The sequence below is a fragment of the Eucyclogobius newberryi genome, unplaced genomic scaffold (genome assembly GCF_026437365.1).
Source record: "Eucyclogobius newberryi isolate DKJ021-1_F unplaced genomic scaffold, fEucNew1.0.hap1 SCAF_10, whole genome shotgun sequence".
Classification (NCBI taxonomy): Eukaryota; Metazoa; Chordata; class Actinopteri; order Gobiiformes; family Gobiidae; genus Eucyclogobius; species Eucyclogobius newberryi.
The window spans coordinates 27,437,312-27,462,627 of NW_027315724.1; the positions used below are offsets into that span (position 1 = coordinate 27,437,312).

At 40.0% G+C, this 25,316-nt stretch overlaps 1 protein-coding gene across 3 annotated transcripts in view; it reads left to right on the forward strand.

The window, feature by feature from the left end:
* Positions 1-3,522: 3,522 nt before the first annotated feature.
* Positions 3,523-25,316, forward strand: part of cntn5 (contactin 5) — an 87,152-nt gene continuing 65,358 nt past the window's right edge. For all 3 annotated transcript variants that reach the window (XM_072453026.1, XM_072453028.1, XM_072453027.1), the window contains exon 1: positions 3,523-3,673. The gene's annotated coding sequence lies outside the window, so the exon portion shown is untranslated. The remainder of the gene's footprint in view (positions 3,674-25,316) is intronic.

Consider the following 25,316-nt stretch of genomic DNA (forward strand, 5'->3'; position numbering starts at 1 on the left):
CACGCATGCATTATATCCCCTGTGCACTTCCGAGCGGGCGCGGCGGGGCTCTCTGTTGTGTCTCCACATCACCAGCGTCACTGTAGTGGAACGCAGTACAGCCCAACACAGCTCCCTGCGAGTATAATGAAGATAAATTAAGATGTTTCTTTCCCTGATAGTGCTGTGTTAGCGCGAATGCAGCGAATTGCCGTCTCCTTAGCATTTTCTTGGGAAATTAGGATTCACTCGACTGCAACATCACACAGCGCATCGCGAGCCGCACATGTCAGATACTCGAGCAGTTTGGAGGTGTGAAAGTGTTTGCCGGCACAAAAGACGACAGACGGAGAGAGGAGAGATTATGTAAAGAGCAGTGTAGCAGAACAAGATCACAAACTTTCTCTAACCGACGTGTTAGCGATAATGCTACAGCTGCAACCGAATGCCTGGCGATTCTACCTTTTAACTTGGATCAATACCTGTTCCGGCTGCAGCCTTTGCTAACTGCATTCTGAATTAGTTTTAGCAGAACCAGGCACGTTGCGTTAAGCTCGGAGCAAAAGTACAATTCTATAATTATTCTCACAATATAACGCAGTAATAATTGCGCTTGACACTCGCGTGATGTGGCCTAAAACGTAGAGGCACAAACGTGAACCTTTGAAAACACAGACGTTTTCCCCGGTGAAGTGGTTACATTGTAAATTAGACTTTAACTCGCTGTCTGTGATCATCCATCTGTGACTGATGCATGATGTGTAGATCTTGATTATTTGATTATGGCTCCGGAGAAAACCACATAAGTATAGAATAAACCAACATGCAAGCCGACCGGAAGCTTGACAAGTCACGCCCAGTTTGAAGTTCACTATGAGTCCAGGTTAATGACTCATTCATCTTTGCTATAAAATTACATATTGGGCGTTATAAGGCATGGCAGAGGTTAAGCAGATATATGGTTACTATTGTCTTTGTAACGTGGTTGTTCTCAGTCCAAAAAAAAACTCATGGAAAACTTAAAATTCAACAGATTTGAAAGAAAATAATAGGTCTTGCCTGCACATAGCTGATTAGACCTGAGGAAGATTTCAAAATTATTCATATCATTATTTCGTCTGCTTTTTACCCACAGTGATACTATAAGGCGAAATGCTGCTTATTACAATGAAATGTCGTCACTCGAGGCGTAGGACAAATACCTTTACAAAGCCCGGGCAACAGAACCAACATGTGAGGAGATTTTTATTTTTTTAAACGACAACAAATTAACATAACAATACAGTTGCAAAAACTAAAACACACAAAATGACAACAACAACAAAAAAACTATAAATTAAAAAACAAACAAACGAATTAAGTAACATTGATACATAAAAATAAACCGAAAACAGTATTTTAATGCATTTTAGTAGGCCATATATTTCTTTCTCTCTATTTCTATTTCTATTTTATTTATTTATGATACCATGTATTATTATTTATTATTATTATTATTTATTTATTTTCTAAATCAATTATTTAGAAATACAATTTTTACAAATATATTTATTTTTTATATATTTTATATACAATGTTATCCATTGTTATATATACATTTTCAATCGTATTTTATCCAACATGTGAGGAGTTAACGAAAAGTTGGGATCAATTGACCAAAGAAATGACACAAATAAAAATTATTGTAAACAATATTGAACTTATCCTATTGCTTATATGACATCACTATTAGAGTTATTCTTGTGAATCAGCCTTATGTTACGCAATTATCAAGAATTAATTATAAAATACTATTTTCTAAGTAGCGCATTAGCACTTCATATAAGCTGCTTAGCATGGCCTTTTGTTCCAGTATATGGTAAGTTAACTGAATAAGGTCCTTACTGTTTCCATAACTGAAATTGCCGGCGGATTCAATAAAGATTATATAGGAAATTGCCAACGCTTAAGCTATAGGAAATGTCTTTGTCGCATTAAGCGCAGCAGGCTTTATTGACACTTTACAAAGAAGCCTTAAAACACTCTCTAAAGAAAAAAAAAGGAATCTAAAAGCCGATAAGAGCTACAAGCAGTGAAATGGATCAATCGTGCAATGGGAAGCACACTCAGTCAAGGGTGCTGTTTAATTAATGATGGAGCTAGAGATAGGCTGTTAGCTGCATATTGTCAGTCAAACACTCAAAGCAGAGGGTGGCAACATGAGCCATGTAACAGATCTGGGAAAGTCAAGACACTAATCTATACTCCAGAGTCGGAACCATTATTGTTAAGTGTACAGCAGGAAAAACATCTATGCTACCTGCTATTTACCAAAAAACTAATGCTGAGTTACTGCTTAGTACTGTTTAGTTTGGTAAAGGAAATAAAATAGGACAAATGTCATTACAAAGCCTTTTCGATTTGACTTTGGTGCCCAATGGTCAGGTGAGTTGACGTTTCTAATGGGGCTCATTGATTTGGTGGCAAATATTGATCTAAAGGCAATAATGACCATCAGTATGATCAGTTTAAAAATGATTGTTTAATTAAAGTGGGATTACACGTCTTTACCTCCACATACTACTTTAAAACCAATGGGCTGTCCCAATGCACTGTGGTCAACATGCAAACTTATGTATGTCCCTGCTGTAGATAATCATCAACTAAGCAGAAATTATTTAGTTTTGTCTATTGGCCTTGCTAAATCCCAAAGGACAATTCACTTATTATGATTTTGGCCATCAAAATGTAACCTGCAACCTGCAAAACCTGAACCTGTAATTCAGGAAATTAGATTAAATGTAATTGACCCATAATATGAACTAAACTGTGTTTTGTTCTTAAATGTTACATTTCTGGGCTGTTTGGTGAATCCTTCCACGAATTCAAGGCTAATTGCTATAATACTCGCAGTGACCACTAGAAGGCAGAGTTGAGGTCATCTTCACCACGTGTGAGCAAGAATCAAATCTGGAAGGAAAAAACTCTTTAGTTTGCTCAAAGTTGAACACATGCGTTTGAAGCGAATCATGAAGTGAAGGTAAGCTATATTTTCAACAGGTTACAGTTTTAGTCCCAAATAGTTTTCAGCCGGAAAGAAAAATACGTGTCAATTATATTTTATTTTTATTTTAAATACACATGTAGGCCTATTACTATTGCAAGTATTTTGGCTGGCTCCTAACCTGTAAAAAATCCCACACTCCACGAACACACAGGGGTGAAACCACTCCTTGTTGGCCGAGGAGCACCTTTTCCGACTCACACGTACACGCACGCGCACGCACTCACACACCCACGCACACGCACGCACACGCACGCACGCAGGCTGGAGAGATGCGCTGCCGCTGCTGATGCTGATGCTGGTGGTGCTGATGCTGCTGCAGAGAGAGCGTGATCAGAGCGAGCGCAGACCCGTCCTGTCCACACTCAAGAGAGACGCGCGGCTCCGGCTCACAGCTCCACCCGGGGAAGCGCGCGCGTGCCGAGCCTGGAATAACGGGACCCAGACGCATGGAGGAAAAGCACAGACACTCCTTTTACGCACGCATGGATGTACTGGTCACGCGTCCCGGGCAGATGGAAGACACCGGCTCGCCTGGATATTGTTGATTACGCGTCGCCAACACGCCGCGGTTCCGGGAGCAGAGAGCGCGGCGGCGGGGCGGGATCGCTGCTAGTTCTGCGTGGGACTTTTGGCTTTCTTTTCGTGGAGGTAAGTTGGACAGCATCGCGCGGATTGGCATTGGATTTATTTTGTATCAGTGTGTGTGACTTAGTGGAGTAGCCCGTTGAAGTTTGTCTAAGATGGCATACTACATAAGGATGATTATAAAACTGATGATTGTCAAGAGGGAGTATTTGGATATAATTGTCACAGATATGTCCACATGGGGATTTGAAAGGCAATTAGGAGTGTGCAGGCTGGAGCTTTTCTGTGAGTCAAGTTATAGACCACTACAGGGTGGGCTTGTGCCTCATTGTACGGTTTGGCATCTATTCTGTTCAGCATATGCACAGTCCATGGTGTTAACAGGAGCTTTCTACTGGACTTTCTTTTCTTTTTACAGTGTCATGTCATAGGACGTTTTTTAAGATGATAGAAAAACACGGTAATTTAAGAACAAGTGTAAAAAATGATGAAGCCAAAGGAACAACCATAAATCTATAAATGACCAAGATAGATTGGTATGAATTTGATCTACAATATTATGTTAAATATAGTGTATTATTACTATTTGTATTATTATTTGTATTATTATTATTAAACTTGGGAAGATACGGGAAAAAAAAGCTTTTTCATAGAAGACTGAGGGACGGTTGTGTTTGGAGGCTTTGTATATCAAATATTCCATTTTCTGTGGTGCTACAGGCAATATTTTTTTCTTTTTAGAGTTGCAAGAGCTATATCTACTCTACAAGTGAACCCACAGGGATAATCTAATTAGATAAATGTACATTTTCCAAGTACTCTTTTACACTGCCACTGTTTTTAGCTGCTCGGCGAGCTTGTAACTGTACTAGACTCTGACTTGGGGGCTCACTGAGACTTCTTGCTTTGATCTTATTGATTTTGGCTTTCTGAGGACTGTGTAGAAGATGCATATAGCAATGAAGATCATATTTAATCAGTTGGAAAGAATATTCACAAAATGTGTGCGAAGGAGCTCTCGGTGAGGTTCTTGTCACCGACGGCAATTAGGAAAAGGAGTGACAGCCAAGTCTTGACAAAGGGAAAGACAACCAAAGAAAGTCTGTCTCGTGTCAGTAAAATCTGCTTCACTCCTTTGTGCTTCCTCTACTTTTGATGATGTAAGTCCATAAAGGCGGGCAGAGAAGGCACATCATAATATTTCAAGATTGGAGCTATAAAAAGTAAAAGCTTAAGTACAATACTACAATATTCAAAGGTCTGGAAGATTTCCACCAAGTAAGTACTCCTGATCTTCAAACCAGTTTTGCCTTTCTAAAAATAGCTAGGACTAGATAGCGGTATATGCATGCTTCAGTCACTCCTGAGTCCGGCACAAATTCACTTTAAATACTGAAGTGGTGCTGTTTAAATAGTGAAGAAATGGCAATAAAGAATGCACTTAGCTCGAGGTTGGACCAGTTGAGTGTGCAGTAACTCTAAAGCAGTATTGTCATGTTGTACATTTATTACACAGGTACAACTCCACCTGCTTACCAACATAATATGTTGGTAAGCAGCATTTATTTGTAATAATAGGAGAAAACAACATACATACAGCCTTTTAAATTATAAATGTGTATTAAAAAAAAGATTTTCACAGTAAACTTCTGTAATAAAATGAGCAAATAATTGTTAACCAGGTAGTACAACATTTTAATCCTTGTAGTATATATATGTGTAAGGATGTCAAAATTATTAGGTTAATGGCTATTTGTGATCATTTAAGTCACAATATATTTTTAAAGACCCAAAAATTATAATTGTGACATTTTTGGGGGAAAAAATGTTTTTTGGAAATTAATATTATTAAATATGGTCTTTTTTACTTCAAATAAAATTGATCTTAAATGTCCTTTCTACTCCACCCATGCCTCAAAAATAAACCTATAAATGTAAATCTTACTATCTTATCTTGCCGTTTATGTCAAATCAATCATTCATAAAGTGGAGGAAGCGGTAATGTATTAAGAAAACAAGAAGTAAAGAACATTTTGGATTTTAATGTCACTTTGGTCATGATGTTATTATTATTGCTATTATTAACATTAGCACATATCTCTGTACTCAACAGGAAAAGTTTCAAACCGATAACTTTCACACACACACACACCTTAATTCTTCCAGGCAGGGAATTAAAGGACTATAAGTGTTTGACCTCAGGAGCAGTGCCAAGGCAGGGACACGTCTCCAGATCTTGAACCAAGATTTGGAGCCAAGATCTTGGTTCCTGCACAATATATTGCTAAAAATATCGCTGTCGCAGTATCGGCCAATGCAATAATTGATATCGCAACAAACTAAATACATCGCAATGGCATCTGATAGAAATGTACAGTGTTTATAATGAAAACATGGGTGGGCAAAGGCAGATTTTATTCATGATCGCCCTTTGATTTCGTCTCGGTTTTGTCTCTGTTACGTTTTTGTTGGACTCATACATTTAACTGAAATGATTGTGTCTAATTTGTATATTCAAATATCGCAATAATGTCCGATATCGTGCAGCCTCTTGCATATTGCAGTAAAATGATCCAGAGAGACTGGACATGCACCGCCGTTATTTATATGCTTTTAAAGATTATGGATCAACCTAACCTCAATTCAAGTGCTATGTCAAATGTAGTCATAAATACAGTATTCTTTACCACATGGCCACAATCAATATTCAATTTAGTAACAATGTAACCCAATAGCAGCTGGTTCAGCAAAAGCACTGTACATATTTCCCCCTCACCACCACCAGCACATATAGATTCCGGAGACATTTCCATTTATTACATTCCTATCATAAAGAAGCCGCTGGCATTATCGAGCATCCGTGGATAGAATGTTCAGTGTAAAAGCGAACACGGCCGTTATAACAAATCATGGCGTGGCTACTCTTTTCCCATCGTAGACGAGATCCCGTAATGGTGTTTACGTCAACGCAGAACACTCTTGGATGCGAGCTTTTGCGTGGATTCCGACCTGTAATTGCAATCTGGAAGTATGTAATTTGAGATGATGTGAAAGTCCCGTAACTCGCCCACAGCTTTATCATCCGTTAGCGTTCGCAGCCTCGATGGAAGCGGCCTCACCTGTGCGCCTGGGGAATGGATGCGGGAGATGAACAGATGTTAGCGCTAATCAGAGGTCCGCCGTATCCATATTGGCAATAAATCACCTATTTACCTGCAGTGTATGTTTTTCCGAACGCGCGCGAATCTTGCTTGAGGGCTGGTGCGAGATGCAATGTAAATTAGCCAAATCGGTTGATCTTGATGGAAATTGAAAGTGTCTTGGAGTACACGGCTGTCCCGCCCCTTTAAATCCCCGTCGTTATTGACACGGGCCTGCAGACGTTTGGGAGTATTTGCTAATTGAAAATGACAAGTGTGGTGATGGCGTGTCCTTGGGGAAAGTTTGCAAAAAGAAAACGCATCGCAGCAGTGACAAAGTATGGCTCCAGATAGAAAGTGTCTGCCGAGATAGTGGCACCCAAGGGAGCCTGTGTTTTCACATCAAAATCCGACACTAATAGTGAAAATGGAGAGTAAAAAAAGCCTTGCAGAGCCCCGCTTTGTTGTTATTCAGTGATGTGGGTTAAGATAATTCAAATGACAGTGATATATGGCTTTCTGTACAGGCCTGGGTGTAAAGGGCATTTGTAATGATTCCTCGACTGCAACAGAAATACAGTGCTGGGGGCATTTTCAAAGCAATGAACTGCATTTTCCAACAGTGTCCACTAGGGCGCATTTGACGATTGACAAAATATTCGCAATTAGGGATGTCCATCCATCCATCCATTTTCTACCGCTTGTTCCCTTTCGGGGTCGTGGGTGACTGGAGCCTATCCCAGTGACTTTGGGCACACCCTGGACAGTGGCCAACTTGTCGCAGGGCCAATTAGGGATGTCACTAGCGTTATGAAAAAATAATGATAATGTCATAAACAGCCAGATTCAAGTATTTCTCATGTAATTTGACTTTTTTCAAATCAAATCAAATCAAATCAAATCAATTTATTTTTGTAAGGCCCAAAATCACAACAACAGTTGCCTCTGAGGGCCACAGTACAGTTTGATCTGGAATTACTCATTGTTGCTGCCTAAGATTCTCACAATTATTTTCGATTATTGATTGATTGAAAATGATAGTTTTGAATGTAAGTTGAAGTTGAATATCGACCAGGTGTATTGTCAATATTGCCGAGGGGAAGAAGCTATATCCCGCCACATGCTATTGGATTTCAGAATGTTACATAAAAGGAAGTTGACTTTCCCGCCCTTGGACGTCACATTAGATTCATCATGCAATAGTTGGATTGAGTTGACATCGGTATTGCACTAGATGGTCTGCATGTCTAGAATCATGAGCCTGACACTAGTACAGTAACGTGTCCCTCCTCTGTGGTTTGTGAATACTACCATGACCAAATATGCTATCCTATTCTCCATTTCTAAATACCACATTTTCCGCACCATAAGGCGGACTCAAAAGCCTGTAATTTTCTCAAAAAACGACCATTAATGTGGATTAATTCTGGTTGTGCTTACTGACCTCGAAGCAATTTTGCATGGTACACGTTTTGTTTTGCTTAATACACTTTTATATATGAAAAATGATCAAAAATAGACCATTCTTTGACGTTGTGTATTATAGTAATATAGTACATAATTCTCAGTGTCCACATCGCATGCAGTTTTATTTCCCAAACAGAGCCGTGACTCATATTGAGTTTTGGGCATCAGTTCTTGGAATATTCGAGATGGCATTGCATTTGTTAGATTCAAGCCATTATTTTTTTAGAACGTTGCAGAGTTTGACAGTGTCGTCCTCCGCCCCTCTCCGATTGCCCCGTACGAAGCGCGCCCTCTGGTCTCTCAAGAGGGCAGGAAGACCCTCTGGAGCGATCTGACAACTTCATTTATATAATTGCAAAGAAGAGAGAGTGACTTTGAGCCCCCTCACAACTTGTCACTGTTATGAATGACTTTGATTTGATGTCCGGTGAGTCAAACAAACAAGCTACCCAAGTTCCGTTTGCTATGTCGTGCCAAACATGCGTGAAGTTGAAAATAAGCACAGTTAATTTAATTACAGGCTGGCCTTCCTGTCCCTGAAAGACGATAGCCGCAGTTGGCCTGTCTCTTCTGATGCATCCGACTAATTCTGCAGTGCACATCACAAATGTTCATGTGAAAAGCATTGTTGTGCTAATTAACAGCAGTGACAGAGCAGCAGTGCTGGGCTCCTGATGTAGCGAGGCCTGTGTGGCTGACTCTGACTCATGTTCCTGGGCCCAGGTTGGTTAATTAGACTGCACTTTATGTGTCGATCTTTGTGTCCTCAATGTGTTAACTTGTCATGTGGAGATACCTGCAGGCTCGCTCAAAGGTTAATAATGCCACAGTCAGAAAGTGTAAGAATCCTTAATTGGTCATGGATGCAGAAAAGATTTTAGAAATCGAGACTAGATCTTTATTTGTTTTTATTGCTATGGACTTTTGCGAGGCTTGATAGTCAATACCAATTTCAAGACAACAATTATAATAAAGTATATGTTACAATATATTGCAATACTCAAGAGTCCCAATGCAGATATTGATATTTTATGATACCATGTATATTTATGAGGCTGACGTGCACCATTGTTTCCACAGTCAACAGAGGCAAAGCCTTTGGTCTGACAAACAATATCATATAATGAAATATCTAAATGATTGTATTTCTATCCAACTTATGAGACCAGCTTATTTTTCAATAAACAGAACTTGACTCCAAAGTATCAGTACTTTAAGAGTGAGTATTCAGTATTAACAACAATTTGACATTGTTCTGCTCCATTTGTTTTCATTTGGATGTGGATGTATTATAGAACAGATTTGTAAAATGTTCCATAAAAATGGTCCGTTCTTTTGGTAACAGGATGTCTGTCCAGGAACGACAGGTGGAAATTTGACCTTTTGCTGCAACCTACAATACACCTCTCCTGTTAATGTATAGTGTGCACTGTCCCTGCCTCAATAAATAAATAAATAAATAAGTACATACATACATACATACATACATACACACATACATACATACACACATACATACATACATACATACATACATACATACATACACACATACATACATACATACACACACACACACACACACACACACACACATACATACATACATATATACATACACACATACATACATACATACACACACACACACACACACACACACACACACACACACACACATACATACATACATATATACATACACACATACATACATACATACATACACACACACACACACACACACACACACACACACACACACACACACACACACACACACACACACACACATACATACATACATACATACATACATAAACTACAAGTATAGTGGGATGTGAATCTTGACATGTATCACCAGATGATGGGCAATGCACAGGTTTTAATTGTTTTACAACCTGGAATTTTCATCATGTGGTTCTATAGTATCTGACCAATCTAAAAATGATTTTTTTAAAGCACTACATCATTGAATTATATGAAGAAGATGTGTGTAAATACTTTAAAAAAATGTGCTAATCATAATTAATCACATTTTGAATCTGATTAAAATCGACTGACAGCACTAATTTTAAAGCATGATTGTCTCTCAGATGAAATACTGCATGACAGTGTACAAAATTATACGTGGTCTGGCCCCTGCCCCACTTCAGGAATGTGTTAAAAATCAAGTCAAAACAGATCCCCAAGGGCAATCTCCAGAGATGACTGTATGATTCGATCTAGAAAAAGTGTCCTTGGACAAGCTGTATTTTCTTGCCCTCAAACGTGGAACACCATCCCAGCAACAACACACGAGCTGCCCACTCTCAGCTCTATCTCTGAACAACAAGCACAACTGTCCACACAACGCTTCACCATGAACTGAGCCTGCACTTTTACACATAAGCCCAGTACTACAATCGTTTTGTTTCTGAATTGTAAATGGATTTGATATAGATATGTACAGTATGCAGTATTTATGCAGAGTGAGCGTGTATGTTTTGACCTTTTTTAACCTGCGATTACCGTATTTTCCGGACTATAAGTCGCACCGTGTATAAGTCGCACCAGCCAAAAATGCATAATAGAGAATAAAAAAACACGTATAAGTCGCACTGGAGTATAAGTCAATTTTTTTGTAGAAATGTTTTTGATAAAATCCGACCAAGAACAGACCAAGAACAGACAAAATGCAATTTCAAATAATAAATTAGTTATTCAAAAAACTATAGCATAAAGAACATGCTAACAAGTTTACCAAAGCATCAGTTTTACCCCAAATCACTAAATCCACTGCATTCTTCTGCCTCGGTGTCACTTCTAAACAACTCCACAAACTCCGGTGGTAGAGGAAGTGCAGATTCTTCTTCTGCGTTAGAGCCTAGAGCGCCCTCTTGGGGTTGTCCGTGTGAAAATAATCAACACGTGACATGCGGTTGCCTGTATGAAAATAACAAATAATATCACGTATAAGTCGCTCTGGAGTATAAGTCGCACCCCGGCCAAAACTATGAAAAAAGGTGCGACTTATAGTCCGGAAAATACGGTAGATGTTGTATGAGTGGATGAGATGTCTTCAATCCTGCATATTCTTGTTTTTAATATGCATTGTCCCATTAATAAGCTACAGTCTTTTTAAAAAAAACATGAATCCCAGTCCATACACCTGGAGTATTGCGTGAAAGAACAGATCTGTGTGAGTGAACAGTCCCGGGAGTGATCAGGACATGTACAGTGAGCGAGTCGTGAAGCTGATGCTGAAGCAGAGCCTGAGGGTGATGTGTTTTTCTGTAGGCGCCGGCTGATTTTACGTGACAGTAAAGACTCTTATCGAGCAGAGCCATGATGAAGCACAGCCCTCTTAGATTTTTTATCAGCTGCGCGTGCGTTTACCAGTCTCATGCTGGAGACAGATTAGTGAGATGGAGGTGTGTGAACGGGCTGTAGGGGGCAGGGGAGGCAAATATACAGTCGCATATAGCTTCAGAGGCCGTATCTGCAGCACGCTGATAGCCCAAATTGAAAGATTACCACCAATATCTGTAATGCCTTTGACCTCCAGGTGTAAATGTTTGATCTTAAATATTTGTCATAAATCCAGCAGCAAACATTAATCGAAATGAAAGAGATAGACTGAAGTAAAAGTAAGGTAAGCGTAAACGATCGCCTTGTCCGTGTGAGAGAGAAGCTCGAGTCAAGTCTGCAGCTGATGATGACGCCAAATCAGAACAATCTTTGTGTATTCAGTAGGATTTCTTTAAACAATGCACTAATAATAATAACATAAATACAGTACTTTGCTGTGGTTTTAAATCAACATCTTTTTGTGTCAAAAGTTTTAACAACAATCTGGTTCTGCCATTGGCAACAAGAGAATATTTAAGAATACATTTGGGACACAAGTCTAAGAAACAAGTGAATGTTTAAAACAGACCAGCACTGAAGTCCATAACAACAGCATGGTTACCGGTCACCTTTCCTGCTGCACTAAGTCATGCATCTTCCAGGCTCATGATGAGTTGCTACGTTCCAGTCTTGTGCTTCCTTTCTCTGGAGAGATGAGGTGTGCATGCAGGTATCTGTCAGAACACAAGCAGAAGACTGCTGCGCTGCCTCTCCACAAGCCTCCATGTTCATCCTCCTGTGACAAACACTGAATTTATTCTGCTCAAGTGAGCAGATGTACAGAATTCAACATGCTGCAGTACAGTGTGCTGAGATGAATCACTGTCAGGCTTTTAAAAGCCACTTTGAAAGGAAACTTAATTGAGCTCCATGGAAAATGATTTAAATAAAATAAGTGCCCATAATAAAAGTGAAACGCTTTTTTGATGGAAGAAGAGACGTTTTATGTCACATTTTACCAATCAATGTAACCGTTTGAGGCTGTCTAGTGTTTTTATGTAGTTATTTTACTCTCAGTCCTGCCGCAGCACTTTTGTTTAATAAGAATTGTTTGGCCTGAAGGCTTTATTAGACAGGAAAGGTAAGTGTGAAATGGGGGATGAGAGAGAAGGGAGGACATGCAGTACATTGTCATAGTTTGGATTTGAACTCACGACACTGCAGCCTGGCATATGTGCGCTGTGCCACAACCACTCCACCACTGAGCAGCTCAACAGTGCATTCTGTATAGAAAAGAAAAGAAAGATAATGTTGCCACTATTATGGAGTTTGGCTGGTGTGCTGAGGACCATTTGGATTAAGTGTCGACAAACAGTTTACTTTGTTATGCACTATATCAATGGTTCCCAAAGTGGGGGTCGGGACCGCCTGGGGGTCGCGAGATCATCTCAAGATAACGCTAAAACTAAGATGATTCCGTATTTTATCTATTTTTAAATTTGAAACTGTATAATTAGGAGAAATTAGGTCCAATAATATAATAAATGCCTGATTTTACATGTTTTTTTTCAGTCTAAATAATTACAGCAGCAATTTAATTTTGCTGTGGGGTCCCAGATCAGTTGCACAGTTGTGGGGTCCCAGATCAGTTGCACAGTTGTGGGGTCCCGGATCAGTTGCACAGTTATGGGGTCCTGGATCAGTTGCACAGTTGTGGGGTCCTGGATCAGTTGCACAGTTGTGGGGTCCCGGATCAGTTGCACAGTTGTGGGGTCCTGGATCAGTTGCACAGTTGTGGGGTCCTGGATCAGTTGCACAGTTGTGGGGTCCTGGATCAGTTGCACAGTTGTGGGGTCCTGGATCAGTTACACAGTTGTGGGGTCCCGGATCAGTTGCACAGTTGTGGGGTCCTGGATCAGTTGCACAGTTGTGGGGTCCTGGATCAGTTGCACAGTTGTGGGGTCCTGGATCAGTTACACAGTTGTGGGGTCCCGGATCAGTTGCACAGTTGTGGGGTCCTGAATCAGTTGCACAGTTGTGGGGTCCTGAATCAGTTGCACAGTTGTTCGGTTCTGGATCAGTTACACAGTTGTGGGGTCCTGGATCAGTTGCACAGTTGTGGGGTCCCGGATCAGTTGCACAGTTGTGGGGTCCTGAATCAGTTGCACAGTTGTGGGGTCCTGAATCAGTTTCACAGATGTGGGGTCCTGGATCAGTTGCACAGTTGTGGGGTCCTGGATCAGTTGCACAGTTGTGGGGTCCCGGATCAGTTGCACAGTTGTGGGGTCCCGAATCAGTTGCACAGTTGTGGGGTCCTGGATCAGTTGCACAGTTGTGGGGTCCCGGATCAGTTGCACAGTTGTGGGGTCCCGAATCAGTTGCACAGTTGTGGGGTCCTGGATCAGTTACACAGTTGTGGGGTCCTGGATCAGTTGCACAGTTGTGGGGTCCCGGATCAGTTGCACAGTTGTGGGGTCCTGGATCAGTTGCACAGTTGTGGGGTCCTGGATCAGTTGCACAGTTGTGGGGTCCCGGATCAGTTGCACAGTTGTGGGGTCCTGGATCAGTTGCACAGTTGTGGGGTCCTGGATCAGTTGCACAGTTGTGGGGTCCTGGATCAGTTGCACAGTTGTGGGGTCCTGAATCAGTTGCACAGTTGTGGGGTCCTGGATCAGTTGCACAGTTGTGGGGTCCTGAATCAGTTGCACAGTTGTGGGGTCCCGGATCAGTTGCACAGTTGTGGGGTCCTGGATCAGTTGCACAGTTGTGGGGTCCTGGATCAGTTGCACAGTTGTGGGGTCCTGGATCAGTTACACAGTTGTGGGGTCCCGGATCAGTTGCACAGTTGTGGGGTCCTGGATCAGTTACACAGTTGTGGGGTCCCGGATCAGTTGCACAGTTGTGGGGTCCTGAATCAGTTGCACAGTTGTGGGGTCCTGAATCAGTTGCACAGTTGTGGGGTCCTGAATCAGTTGCACAGTTGTTCGGTTCTGGATCAGTTACACAGTTGTGGGGTCCTGGATCAGTTGCACAGTTGTGGGGTCCCGGATCAGTTGCACAGTTGTGGGGTCCTGAATCAGTTGCACAGTTGTGGGGTCCTGAATCAGTTGCACAGTTGTGGGGTCCTGGATCAGTTGCACAGTTGTGGGGTCCTGGATCAGTTGCACAGTTGTGGGGTCCCGGATCAGTTGCACAGTTGTGGGGTCCCGAATCAGTTGCACAGTTGTGGGGTCCTGGATCAGTTGCACAGTTGTGGGGTCCTGGATCAGTTGCACAGTTGTGGGGTCCTGGATCAGTTGCACAGTTGTGGGGTCCTGGATCAGTTGCACAGTTGTGGGGTCCTGGATCAGTTGCACAGTTGTGGGGTCCTGGATCAGTTGCACAGTTGTGGGGTCCTGGATTAGTTGCACAGTTGTGGGGTCCTGGATCAGTTGCACAGATGTGGGGTCCTGGATCGGTTGCACAGTTGTGGGGTCCTGGATCAGTTGCACAGTTGTGGGGTCCTGGATCAGTTGTTGCACAGTTGTGGGGTCCTGAATCAGTTGTTGCACAGTTGTGGGGCCCCTTCCTCAACTTTGAGGACCACTGCACTATATACACTACAGCAGAGCTTCTCAGTTGGTTCGTGGGACACTGGGTTTGTCTTGATCATTTAAATAGACTCACTTACCTTTTGCTTTTTGATCATTAAATCATTTTCATTTGTTAGTCCTTTTTGGGACTTGTACTAAGTTAAAAAAAAAGTCACAATTTGCATATCAATAAAGTCAGACTGGATTTCAACTACACATTTGTTTCACAATAGAACAGCTTTCAAATTGAGGTATTAGATTTTGAATTTAATTGTTGTACAAAAAAAGGTACTAAAGTAAAGTGATGCTTTCAGAAACAGCTTGAAAAGCATTTTTGCCAAAGTGATTACACTAATTGTTGATGTTTTTGCAAGTAGACTCTCTTTTCAGCTCTCAGCTCTCTTTTATGTCATGTGTAGGCTGCGCTAAATAGCTTCTCCGGTTTGGTGTTTCTACAGTATTAATGCCTTAGCTTTACTTGGAAATTGTTATAATTTAACATCTGCTTTGAATCCTTTTGTGTATGTTTTTACGCCTTTTGCCAAACATAGACGATTCGTTTTGTGTTTTGTAATGACATTTCTTAAAAAGCTGTATCTGGTTTAAGCATCATGAGCAGTGGCAGATCAAAGAGCTTATTTAAGTGGAAACGCCATGTTCAGTGGAGCAGCTTTTGTTGTATCGCTTTATTTGGAAGAAAGGAGGCAGACTGCAGAAATTTTATTCAAATGGAGAATCAAATAGCTTATCTATTATTACCGTGGCTCGGCACTGAATTGCGCTAGTTCTGGTTACGTTTTGCCGATATGGATGTTGAACACGTTTTAAGTTTTTAGTATTCTTGTCAAAAAATTACAGTACCCTTGATTTTTTTCAGAATGAATCCTAATTAAAAACTTAAAAGAGAATTAAACTAAGTATATTACTGTATTCTTGATATTTTCTGTCATTGAAGCTGCGCCATAATATGTAGCACATCAGAAAGTGTACTTCCGCACAGCAATTCTCTGGAGCTACATTGAATTCATCCATAGACAAGTTAAAACAACTCTTAACTAGTTATTAGCACATTGTTAGTATTCACATGCATTCTTTTTTTGCACTATACATACCAGACTCTTTCCTCTGCGTTCAGGACCTCTGAACGTTCACATCGAGAGGCAGATAGTGCACAGCATCAGGGTTTTGTCACAAAGTGCTTCTTTTACACTTACACTCGATGGAAAAAAGAAAAACTCACTTACAGGAAACAAGTCAGAGAGAAGCTACTTTAAACTTGATATTGTTACTCAATTTATTCACTGTAGTCGCCCTGACCTCTGCCTACAGAATAATTTCCCTAAATGTTTTGTGTTTAGACCTTTGACCTGCAGTCTTGTTTATGCCACAGAAGTAAGATCGTTCAAAGCTGCATTACGTTACTGCATGCTGGGAAATGTGTTGCTTAAAATGATGCTTCTTTTAATGTTCTGGTGTACAAAGTGACATCTACATTTCCACCATCCTGTGCATATAAAAAAATTATAAAATCCACTTTATCACCTAAATTTGTGTTTGTTAAATGCCTCATGCATTTCAAACTTAAGTGCTCATAAAATTCCACCTTACTTGCACTCAAATGTTCAAAAATGTTTCAAAAAAGAAACGTGTTTGCGATGATAGAGAAGCCAGCAGTTCTGCAGTTTTGAACAGCAAGTCACTCGAGTTTTCAGCTGTTTTTAGGGCGGACAAGTGATCAATCACAGCTATTCAATTCCATTAGATTTTATTTTGGCAAAAAAAAAAAAGCCTTTTAATGTTAATTTCCTGAGCCTGAGCAAGACAAGACCGACAATCATAGCTATTTAACACAAAAACAACAACAACTCCACATTTTTACTGTCAGAATTGGTTAAAAAAGACCCTGAAATATCACTGATGATTAGAAAAAGACCCTGTTTTGTGGTTTAGATCAAACGCACATGTAAATTCAATGTATACAATCAATATTGAATACAAATATGTGTATTTTTCATTGACACTTTGAAGTAGGAGTTATTTAAACATGGAGGAGAAAAGGTTGGATTATTTTGAGTATATATTTTTAGGTACATCTCTATCCCCTTTTTAACATAGTACAATATAGAATGTATGCTGCAGTCATTGTGATTAAAATTTCACACAAAGGTTATTCATATGGGCATGACTTTAGTGGTGAAAATCTGTTTTTAGAAGCCTCTTTTTCTTCTTCAGCAGTGGTTGACCTGATTCTCTAGTTTTCCGTTCTCCTTTCACTGGAGCTTTTTTACTGTTTCTCATTAAACTAAATTGAACTAAAATCATTCTAGATGTTATTGTTCTCCCTCCCTCTACGGCTTCAGCTAATGGCACTGTTTTGCCCGCGTTTTGAACAAAATAAATGCAGTTTACACTCCACAGTCTAGTCTTCTATTAATCAGAGCAGAATACAAACGGGCTTTCCAGGCGGTCCTTCTGTTTTATCAGGAACATAAAACAGGTGCAGCAAGTGTGTATTGTTGCAGCGTCAATTAGCAGCACGCAGTCCGCACAGCAGGTCAGGCCATAACTGCAACCTCAGCATTTCACACAGAAACACATCTGTTTTGTGGTGCCATTAACATCAACAACAACAACAACAACAACAACAACAACAACTGACTAACTAACAGTGTTTTCATATTAAATTTGTGAAATGTAAATTGAGTTAAAACCTCCTCACAAGTGGTAACACTGAATACAGCCACGGAGCCCATGGCAGTACATCTCTCCGAGGACAGATGTTGATGCATATTTTATATTTTATGTGTGAACTATGAATTAATTATATCGATTTTCATGATATGGTTACATGTCCCTGTGAGGTAGATGTAGAAGATAAGTCCTGCTAGTGCCTCTCACCCCCCCACCACCACCACCACCACCACCACCACCACCACCTTCCACTGTGTGAGAAAACAGTATGGATTATAGAAGACATTTGTGTGAGCAGGTTTTATTTGCAGATTAAATGAATGTTTCATGGCGAGCTGCCGTGTAATTATAGTGTAAATTGCCACCGTTTTTAGGATTTAATGTTCAGTTTACCTGTACTATACAGCAGCCTTTTGAAGCCATGGGGTGGCATCAGCCCTGGTCATTCTGAGTCCGGAAGTTATTTTCCCATTGTGCCTATGTTGGGTGTGATATTAGTTCAGTCCATAATCGTTAGTGCAGTTTGAGTCATCCATTTATTTTTGTGAGGGCTTTCTTCCCAGCTGCCAGGAGTATGTTCCAAAGATATTCATCCACCGTGTGCATGGTGGGGGTTTTGAGGCACATTTGAAATACATTGTTCCAAAGTTGAGTAGGATGGTGGTATTGAAAACAGTTCATTTCCGTCCAGTAAGACTATCATTTTCAACACAAAACAAAAGTCCTTTCTTTACCATGCGATCTTATACTAGTTCTAATAAAGCTCAAGATCATTCAAAAACTGTTCAGACAAGGTCACATTCGGTCCTGATGCTGTTGTTAGTATTGATACTTGTTCAAATGAGTATTAAAAAGTAAAAGAGTAGGAAATAGTGTAAACCTATACATGCCTACTCCTTATTACTGCATTGCATATCCGTATATACTGTATAAACCATATTAGTGCTTTACAGTTCATTGACATTAATGAAAGAGTAACACACATGCGGGTCCAAACACAAATGCCTAAATGTCTAAAAAAAAAGGTTGATATTGTTTCGTCAGATTTTTCCTGCAGCAAGCCTGGTGCCGTAGTGCAGAGGCTCTGGATTAAACACGTATGAATCATCATCACAAAGGACAGCCATCACAGGACTGGTTTCCGCAGGCTATTTTCAAGTGAGAATGTTCATGCAACTTGTCTAAATCACCTGAAATTGGAATATGAAACAGTCATGCAAAGGTGGTCTGACGTAGTCCGACAAAACGACAGAGACGCCTTAAAGCAAAACAGTTGGACTTAACCTATTTCTCCCTCATCCGTGCCTGGCCTGGATTCTTGTGAAGAACCTCGCATCTCCGTGCAGCGTTTCAAGTACTTTGCTCATTTGGGATTTGAAGTGTCATTGCAGCATTCTGATAGTGGGTCTGCTCAGAGGACACACTATCCATGTTGTATTTTAGGCCTATACTTCACTCCACTCACATCTTCATTGCACAGACGCGACGCTTGTTCATGTAATTGTATCTCGATGGAAGGTGCTGGACCCATTCAGGTGTGCGCCGCTCCTGCTCAAGACAATAATTGCCTGCACTGCTTTTCCCTTTGGTAATTGTCTTTTGATTGAGGTCATCAGGACAATTAAAACCAGCGATGGGTGAAAAGTGGCAGCAAGAGGCCTGGGACAGTGGGGCTGCTTGGTTGTAAAATAGTAGCACAAAACATGGGAGAAATAATTGTGCATTAGGAGACCCAGGACAGTGCACCGTGCAGGGGTTTTGTATCGCTCCTGTCTCCCTCTGAACTGATGGATATATTTGTGTTTTACAAAGTTGTTCAACAGGGGGGAAATGTGACTTAGTTCTGCTTTAATAAGACAATTATGGCTTGAATCATCTGACAGATATTTACAGTTACAAGTATGACATAATGTCCCACAGTCCTGAGTAAAACTATTCTCATTTTTGGTATTTTGTGCATTTTCATATTTGACACACTCATAATAACTTCCATATCAAGTTATCATTCAATACATTTCTAGGGTGCATCTAATATCAAAGCACTTTTTGAATTTACAGTACATTTTTTCCCACCCTGAGGTTTATGCATGTGACTTAAACAGGAAGTTTAACTGATTTGTATCAAAACATCAGCTTACACTTACAAGAACGTTGGTAGAAAAGTAATTCATCAATACAATTTAATTTATGAAATTGCGGAGCATCGGGACTTTCTATTGTCTCGATTAATCCAGTTTCATCCAAAGCTGACGCTGCTAATGCTATCGCTAACGCCCAGCGCAGTTGAAACACGGAAGAATCTCTTTGCAGCCAAAACCATGATCATTGACATAGTATTCGTTTTACATCTTTTTTGTCTTCACTAAGCCTTAAACCTGAAATCCAAACTATGGTCAAATCTGCAGCAAAGCAGGGCTGATGCTTTTGTTTACATGCATAATAATTAGACAGGCTTCTCCTTTTTACAGGCCTCAAACATAAGTAATAGGGGTAAAAACATTCTATTGTGTTAATTTAAAAAACAGAAAAAATAAGAAGATTCCAGTCGGATTGAGCTTGGTATTGGATCGGTATCGTTGATAACAAACTATAAAAATTGGGATCGTAAGCCAAAAAAAACTTGGGTGAACCGAGAAGCATCTTAATTCAGGATTTGTTCAAATTGCATCGTTAGTTGTAAAAATGCTTCTTAAATGGATCGGATTGCAGTGAGTACATGAAGTGTGAATACTAGAACTGTGCAAAAGGGTTAGAAAAATATAGTGTAGGGACCCGGTGACTTGAAAAGTCATTTTGTCTTCGCTTTTCAAACTTGACTTTTTTTCCATGCAAGAAAGTTAAAATAGTATCTTAAAAGGTCGAGATATAATGAGAAATGCATAGCGTAGCGCGTCTGTGAGACGAGTTGGCCAAGGAAACTGATAAAGACAAGGACACATTCTGTAACAGTTGGATGTCGCATTGGTGGATCAGATAGCGCTAACCACAGAAATGTCAACAGTGATGTTCTTGTTAAGACTGTACGAGATGGAAAATTCTACAATATGAAAAGAAAATGTTAGATGGATTTAAATACCTACTTCCTTCTTTCTCGGTTTCCATTTGCTTTAACAGATTTGTTTCCTTAGACATTAGAGGAGAAGTATTAGGAGATTTGGGGCAGTGATTTGGAAAGCTAACCTTTACTACATACTTTCTCAATATATTTCATTGTAATAAATGTTGTCAGTCGAATATAAATTTAATCAGATTAATCACACTTTTGAAATGTGATTAATCATGATTAAATATTTACACACATTTTCTTAATCACATTAAATAAACGAGGCCAATTATTTCACAAATATAAAGAAATCATTTAAAAAACAAATTGCCCGGTGGTTGAGTGGTTAAGGCACAGCACATGTGCAGCCGGCCACAGTGTCGTGACTTCGACATTTAGGCCTAGAATTGTATTTCATGTTGAATCTGAGGGGACACATTTGTCAGGTACATGACCAAACAACAGGCGTGTTACAGAGCCATAATACCAGTGTAAGTGGCTCTGGTGGGGACAGATGGAGCTGCTCGTGTGGGCCTGGCATCTTCTGTTGTAGTTTGGCCCATTTCACTAGTTTTAGGACTCACACGCAAGTTTTATTTTTGTCACAGAGCGAACATTGTTCATCTCCAGATCTCCGCCGGTCTTTGGTTTGATCTGCCGCGCGGAGCAAAGCTCTCTCTGCCGCTCTGCACTCGTAAACATCAGTGGCGGATGAGAATGACGAGCGCAGAGCGGCGAGGACTGGTACGGTTTTGCTTCACTCCGCGAAACAAACTAAACACCAGGGAGATCTGGAGTTGAACAACGTGCGCTCCGTGACGAAAATAAAATCGACTGATGAGATTTTCCATGTAAATTTAACAATGTGATGTCAACGCTGCTGATTCTTTGTTGTCTAAAAGAGTGTATTTGGCCAAAACATTTGTATAATTATTCAGCGTCAATCTGTGATTAATGCGCCAATATTCTATTGTTAATCGCACTAGTTAATGCATTTACTAATTTCAATACATGATGGCAAAGTGCTTTTTTAAGGATGGAATCTGTTAGAAACGGTATCTTTTGTATGTTTTGAGTTTTTTTTTTTTTTTTATTTATTTGTTTCAGGGACATTGCATTAGTAAAAAAAATCTGTAAAGATGCCAGAATTAGCCAAAAGTCTATTTTTCATTTGTAGTCCCATGGCAGCTGTTACAGGCAGCCTAAAACAGGGAATTAAACAAACAAGCAAGGATTTTACATAGAAGTTAGAAATATATACACTATTTGCAATACAAAATTTTGGGTTGCAACTCGATAAACTACTGTAACTAAACTTGAGTTTGAAAGGCACTTTAAAGATGATTCTGAAGTTCTCAAACTTGTGAGAACGACTGCCCTGTTTGATGTTGTGGCCCTTCTGAAAAGAGTCCAGGAGCTTTCAGGTTCAACACTGGCCAGTGTCTGCGAGGCCGTCAGGACCAAAGTGGACATGTACATTAGTGGAAAGAAGGTTTTTTTCTTTTTACTTCAGTGGAGACTTCTGCCTAGTTCTGCTGTTTTCCATTGTAAGTATGATTGCTGGAAAGTGAATCCGAGTCCTCAAATGGCATGTCTGGCTGAGCTCAGAGGCACAGCGTCAAGTGGAGTGAACTTTGAGTGCAGTTCTACTTTATTTGATACGCACAAGGGACCAGTGTTCTCTCACGATGAAAGCCAGACAGTTGACATGTCAGACACTCGCTTATTGTCATCACAGATAATTGAAAAAGATGTTAGAAATGATTTGTATTTTTTGTTTATACAATATGCTTTGTGCTTTGTGCCATTGAGACTTCAAATAATAGACTTATATTCAAACAGACTGTCAGAACTGTTTATTGATTGTAAAAGACGACAATGAAGTTGCATTCGCTACTTGAAACTGAAACCAAAAAAGCGATATACTTCTCTGCAGGACATCGTTTGATCGCTTGAAAAATATAGTGTACACCAGGGCTATTCAATTATATTTCCCATGGGGCCATCTTTTTCGGGGGGCTATTGTCTGGGGGACTGACTACAAAACTGCACAACGATTTTATTTTGTATATCCAATATCCACAAACAACTCGCAACGGTACTATTCAATAGAAATGTACTGTTTCACTGAAGTAAATACACAAATAAAACAATATCGCTCTGTCAAAACAGACAAAACAAACAGGACTAAAGCAGGACTAAGCAAAGACCGACCCAGATCTAGAACTAGACCTAATCCTGAACCAAGACTACTGGTGAACGTATTGTAGGTCACATTAGGCTTAAACATCTTGAACTAGGACTATAAGGTCACAAATATAAATGGCTTTACAAATAGATCAGAAAATAAATGTGGGATAAATAACATTATAATTGACACTAAATAAAATGCTGCAAAAATGCACAATTTGATCTGTTCCTTTTTTGAATCTGCACCATTTTTTTTTTAATTTAACAACAAGCGCTTTCTGATATACACTGAAGCTATCATGTTATACCAATAGTGCGTACATTTATAAGCAAACAAATAGTGACACTTTATAATCAATATCTGCCTGCTTTTAAATTCAATAATCTATGACCTATACTGTATTTTCCGGACTATAAGGAGTATAAGTCGCACCAGCCAAAAAATGCATAATAGAGAGAGAAAAAACATATATAAATTGCACTGGAGTATGAAATGCGGTTGCAAGTGTGAAAATAACAAATAATATCACATATAAGTCGCTCCGGAGTATAAATATAAGTATATAAGTATGAATATAAGTCGCACCCCGGCCAAAACTATGAAAAAAGATGTGACTTATAGTCCGCAAAATACGGTACTATGGCCTGTCAGGTAGATGAACGTTCCATAAAGGCTGGACCTACTGATACAGTAATTGCCGCATGTTAAGGAATGTTGTTTTATTTTGTGATAGTCCTCATTGTTGATTCCACGGGTGTCAGGTTTGTGTGGAGGTTTCATTCTGGCTGTGAAAGGCGTGAACCCTGCAGCACTGACTGTGGCTGCTCCTTTAACGTGACACAGACTACGAGTGACACGATCTCAACTCAGTTACTGCAAAAGTGAAGTAGTGAATTAAAGTTAGTGGAAGAGTCTTTGCTTTGGGCTGATGACAACACGTGTCGCTGTTAGAGAAGACACGAGCTGCACAGAACAGTCATCACAACAGCGGCTCAAACACAAGCTCCTCTCCTCTCGCTGCACTTTGGTATTATACAGTAGACATGAGTTTATCCTGTTCCAGACCTGATTCTGGTCTGGTTTTGGTGCTGTAATGAGTGTGTACTGTGTATATATACATTTTGAATACACAAAATAAATATACATAAATACACAGATATTAATAAAGAGAAAACTTGGAACTTGTGTTGATGAAGACGTTACCACATGACATGGAACAAAACACAGCCCAAATATGTTGCATTACTGAAACATGTAGTAATTAAATTAAACATAAACAATACAATAAAACTCTGTTTAGCATAATATGGGGCCTTTGACAAAACTTAATCTGTTACCTGAGCTACTTCCGACTAACAAAGACACACTGCTGAGAGTGACTGGATATGTCCCAGGAGTCATCTACTCAGCTCTGCAACCACCAGGCAAATGCTCACGCTTTGTCCCACCCGAAGAATAGGGTTAACTTTATTGTCCTCAAGAGGACATTTGTTACAGGCTTGTTTGTTGAGTGCTACAGGGTTGCTGGAGAAAAAATGGCAAGGCAAAAGAAACAGACGGTACAATGACCAAAAGCATTCAGATACAATATTAGAGTATAAAGTGCAGGTTGTAATGTGCATCTCAATAAGATGCTGAGGCGTTGTGCAATGGACAGTGTTGCTGGACTAGAGTAACAAAATAAATTGAATGTCGTTATTCACATGCAACTAATGAGTCTGTTAAATATAATTTTCTCCAAGAAAAGCTTCACAAATAATTGTTCTTGAAATGTGTGCAAAATAAATTGTCTGTGACTGAATGAGCAGCTGCACTATTAACATTTAGCATTAGAAAACACCAGCCCGAGTCACTGTTTTTGTGTTGCTCTATGTAACAAATAGAACAAATGTGAATTCATAATAGTTTTCCAAATGCTTAAAAAACGGTTGTGATCTTTCAGCCACGACTTGCTGACAGTGACGTACGCGTGTTAGATCATTGTTTTTGAGCTTTTAGAGAAACCAAACCAGATCTGGAATCCTGAGGCATCTGGCAGCTGTCTAGTCAGCAGACTTGTCAGTGACTAAAGTGAGTGAAAGCTCCGAGCAACATGAAAAATCATCCCCACTTTTGTTGCTTTTCTGAATGCTGTGCTCGACAAGAGAGTATTACAGGGACGAGGCAAACAAAGGAGGACAAACAGCAGCTACAGTTAACGATAAAAGCTGAGAAGTGACAGCGGCTTTAGTTTATTGTTATTATTGTCTGCCTTTATGACACTGTGTTTTTG